This window comes from Nothobranchius furzeri, chromosome 15 (genome assembly GCF_043380555.1).
Source record: "Nothobranchius furzeri strain GRZ-AD chromosome 15, NfurGRZ-RIMD1, whole genome shotgun sequence".
Classification (NCBI taxonomy): Eukaryota; Metazoa; Chordata; class Actinopteri; order Cyprinodontiformes; family Nothobranchiidae; genus Nothobranchius; species Nothobranchius furzeri.
In genome coordinates this window covers 44426359-44431358 of record NC_091755.1, presented here as the reverse complement: position 1 = coordinate 44431358, position 5000 = coordinate 44426359, and the positions used below count along the sequence as shown (strand labels likewise).

At 42.5% G+C, this 5000-nt stretch overlaps 1 protein-coding gene across 10 annotated transcripts in view; it reads left to right on the top strand.

Annotated features, from left to right (window-relative positions):
• Positions 1-5000, top strand: part of LOC107396515 (myelin transcription factor 1) — a 132093-nt gene that overhangs the window by 53184 nt on the left and 73909 nt on the right. The gene's annotated exons all lie outside the window — the stretch shown is intronic.

The following is a 5000-nucleotide window of genomic DNA, read 5'->3' as shown; positions in this document are numbered from 1 at the left end:
CCTGTCTTAGATCACGTTTCAATAAAGTTTGGTTATTGTCTTATTAGAAATAATAAATTACCCCCACGCAGTCCGGCTTCAGGACTGTCCATGGATGTGTCTCTGCAACACTTATGTGCTGAATGACATCACATGTACCATTGACTATTAGGGATATTGTGTAGCGGTGTTTGTTGACTTGGCTAAAGCCGTTGACTCTGTAGACCATAACATCTCACTCAGCAGACTCAAACATGCAGGCCTTTCTCAGGCATCAGTGGCGTGGTTCAGAAGTTGTATCTTAGGTCGTACGCCAGTGAGAACAGAGGCTTACCAACCTGCTCCTGTACCTCTGTCTATGGGCGTTCCTCAAGGGTCGATGCTGGGCCCAGCCTTATTCAGAATCTGTATTAATAACATTGTTCATGCTGTTGACAGTTCTCATATACATTTATATGCAGACGACACCATTTTATATGCATGCAGTTCTTTCTTGAGCACAGCTTTAGTTATCTTCAACATGCCTTCTCCAACCTTCATCTTCAGTTAAACACAAGTAAAACAAAGTTCATGATCTTCGTCTGTAACTTACCACAATCAGCTTTCCACCCTAGTGTTGTTTCCCTGGATGGAACAGAGCTACAGCTCGTCAGTTCCTAGAAGTATCTGGTGTCTGGCTTGGCAGCACTTTCATCTGACGTTCACATGAATTCATTACTTTCTAAAGTCTAGAACTGGGTTTCTATAGCAACAGGTCATCCTTTACTCGTTCTGCAAAGCAAACCTTGGTCAACATGGCAATCCTTCCATCTTAGATCACGGTGACATCATTTATAGGACCGCTTCCTAAAACCTTCTTCATGAACTTAATGTCATTCATCACTCAGCAACCCGTTTGGTCACTGGTGCCCGTTTCACTACTCATCATGGTGATCTGTACTCACTCGTTGACTGGTCATCCCTCCATTCCTGTAGGATGTTACATCGGTAGCAGTTCATATACAGAACCATCATCGGTAGAACCGTCATATCTTCTCTCATCATCATTACTCCCAACAACCAGCACCGTTTACGTTCCAGTAACTTCATCTACGGTTATTCCCAAAGCTCGCACTTCCTTTGGCCGCTCCTCATTCCAGTTTGCTGCTTCCAGCGACTGGAATGAGCTGCAGAACCACGGAAGCTCACTACCTACGTTCTATTATCTACCTTCAATAACTCATGGTAATCAATAGTTTCTGAGTATTAAAGACTGTTGTAGTCTGTTCTGGTTGCTCGTACATGTTATATATGAAAACAGCCCTTTGTCTTTATGTCTGATGATTCTATTGTGCTTGTTTTTACCTCAACTCTTTTTCTTTGGTGTAAAGCTAACTATGTGTCTGTTGCTGCTGCCTCTTGGCCTGATCGTTGTTGTAAATGAGAATGACTCATCTGGTTAAATAAAGGTTAAATGAAATTTGTATTTTATTGACAATTTATGAAAGTAATCACTTACAAAACGTTACAGAACATTCAATAAAAATCGATATTTTAAAAAATAAAACCTCCACGGGGCGTTTAGAGGTGTGCAGAATGAATGTTCTTCCTTAAAAGAAAATTAAAAAAAACAAAAATCACATTTGTACTCTGACGGGCACGATGCTGGGTTTATGTTTACATCTACCAGCCACTAGAGGGCGCTGTTGTGCTAAAAAGTCTTCTCAGCGAGGTGAGGTTGGGGCTTGACAAGTCAAGCAGCTGATTCTGAGCCCAGAAGATGTTCTAGCGGTAAATAATGTTGTAAAATAAACTTATTAGTAGAAATGAGTCCTTATCCTGTACGGTTTGTGTCTGAACGTGGTGCTGGAACGTCTCAGAGGTGAACCAACATCCCAGCGGCTGGACAATTAGTCTTGCTGGTGCAATACCACCTCTGAACACCAGAGTTCACCAGAGTGTCCGTGTTCCACAGTCAACCTTAAAGGCACATATGTCAGACTCAAGGCCCACGGAGCATTTTTATGTGGCCCGCGAGATAAATATCAAAAATATATTAAAACTGGCCCGCTGGCCGATTTTACGGCAAAGACTTCAACTCCCATGATGCTTTGTGGCGTCAGCGCGGAGCCGACTCGCCCCCTCCTTTGTGTTTTTTCAGCGCCTGCTGCCGGTGTGCAGCTCCGCTGTCTCGGACAAACTACACTCCTCTCACTCAGCGCCGAGTTCACTCAGCTGTTTTCCGACGTTGAAGCCCAGAAACGGAGATTCTAGCCGCTCAGTAACGTGTTCACGACCGAAAGAGAAAGTTTTCCAACTAACGTCCAGACAGAGCTGATATAACTCCAGCGAGCAGCGACACGCTCAAACCAGCACGACTCTGTGGTCGTGTTTCCTCCCCGACACACAACAACGTGGTCAAGCTGCTCAGACATGTTCATCAGCACAAACCTGTGTGAGCACCTGTTGTCATCTAATGTTGTCATTATTATGATGAAGATGAACAAAACAACAGGAGTCTCCTCCTCAGCTCAGATCAACCCCATGATGCAGGTATCTGGCTGGAACAGGTGAGCATCACAGTAAACCAGTGGAGCAAACTGAGCTTTAAATATGTTGGTTTGATGCTCTTTTTCTGCTCCAAAACATGAAAGTTAACAGGTGAGATGTTGCATTTTCATTTAAGATAAAATGATATTTTTATTTTGTTGTTGGCCCGTGAGAAAAGATTTAACCTACAGTAAACAGGAAGTGGAAAGGCTGCAGATAGATGAATAGAATAGAAAATCCCTTTATTGTTCCTCAGTGGGGAAAGCTAGACGTCACAGCAGCGATGACACGTATTACAGGAGAAAAAAGGAGAATAAAAAATAAGAAAAATGAATAAAGAAGAAAACATAAATCCTGAATAGATTTAAAAATGCTGAATATACCACAAGTAATGAATACCACTGATGCCTTTTATTTAAAACTGACTTGCTCGTGTGTAATCTGGTTATTCCACATTCAGTGTTAATGCAGAAATAAGTTTGGTTCCACATTTAAAGGTTCAAAACTGCATAAATGTTGATAAAGAATTTGCCGTCACTTTTTCATAAAACTATTAAGTTTGGCCCTCGACTCCGTCCCAGAGTTTCATTTCGGCCCGGTGTGAGTTTGGGTTTGACACCCCTGACTTAAGGTATTAAATGACATTCGTCTAAATACAGATTCAGGTAACGCATCTGTCCTGATGATGCTCCATCTCACTGCAGCTTCTGATACTGAGGACCACAACGTCCTTCCTGATGGGCTCATGAGCTGGGCGGGACTTTCAGCTCCAGTCCACAGTCGGTCCTGATCTTATCTAGAAGACAGGGGTTGTGTTGTTTCTCTTGGTGATCACAAAGCAAAGCTGATCACCATGACATGTGGGGTCCCCCAAGGCTCAATTCAACCTCTACATGCTCCCCCGGGTCAGGTCATCCACAGTAACAACATGACCTATCATAGTTATGCAGATGACACCCAGATCTACCTAGCTATCACCTAGTGACTGTGGTCCTCTAGACTCACTCTGTCAGTGTTTGAGGCAAGCAAACGACCGGATGCAGTCTAACCTCCTCCAGTTTAACAAAGACGAGACTGAAGTTATCGTCTTTGGGAGTCAGAAGGTTAGGATGGACGTTACTGCTCAGCTCGGCTCCAGAGGAACAAAGACAACGACTCATAATTGATTCAGACCTGAGCTGCACCGGGTCAGAACCAAACAGGGTGACGCTGCTTTTAGCTGCACAGTTGAAATCAGCTTCCTCGCGAGCTCAGATGTGCCCCATCTTCCTGTCAGTCGTTGCTCCTCGTGCTGCACCTTCTGCTCTGGAACGTCTCAGCCTTCTTATTAGATTCAGATGGATGTGAAGTCTACTGGCCTGTGTTGTCACGTTGGTTGTAAATTAGATGGAGGTTTATGGTTACGCTGTTCTCTTGTGCCTTAAAAGCACCCAGAGTTTCTTCAGTGTGAGAGATGTACGTTATAAATAAAGCTGCTTCACCTCCTAAACGCTCTACTTTTGGCCTCGATGGTTAAAACAGCAGGTGCTGGTTGACTGCGGGCTCTGGGCTTGTTTGTTGGCGTGTGTAGGAGTGGTTGGGGGTACCAACCCTCGTAGGGTATGATACCTTTGATACAGGTTTTCCTTAACGTCTTTGTTTCTGTCCGTCTTTTAGACCACGTTGATGAAACTCTTGCACAGAGCAGGTCTAGATGGCCTCGGCCCCAGGGGACAGGCGGAGGACCATCTCCGTTTATATGTTCCACATGAGAGCTGCTTCACCTTTATGACTAACCGTCCCAATCAGCCGTAAAACTTTATTACCTCGATACGCGTTAAAACTCGCACAAACTCAAACACACGAAGCCCAGAGGATGGAGCGGCGGTGAGGTGTGCATGAAGGCAAGCAGCGGGCTTTAGCCGTGTCCGAACAGGAGCAGTCCAAGACGACGAGACGTTTGGGTGATGACAACACGCACACCTGAGAGGTTAAACCTCAGAATAAAGGCATGAAGGGAGATTAAATCATGCAACAACCAAAGCGATTATTAAAGATTCAGTATCAGCTTTGATCTTCATTCAGGTGTAAAAACAACACTTTTCATGTTATCTTCATGTTGAACCAACCTGGAAGTGGCCCAGAAGGGAACCGGCTGCTTGTGAAGGACAGCTTTTGCCCTGAAATGATGTGTTGGCTGAAAGTTTCACTAAACGCAGCAAAACCAGCAGAGTGCTTTTTATTTAGTACAAGTTACATCCCTGCAGAGGTCCTCACATTTATTATTATTATTATTATTATTGTTATTACAATAATAATATTATTAATAATAATAATAATAATTATTATTATTATTATTATTATTATTATTATTGTTATTATTATTGTTGTTATTATTATTATTGTTATATTATTATAATTATTATTATTGTTATTACTATTGTTATTATTGTTGTTATTATTATTATTGTTATTATATTGTTATTATTGTTGTTATTATTATTGTTATTGTT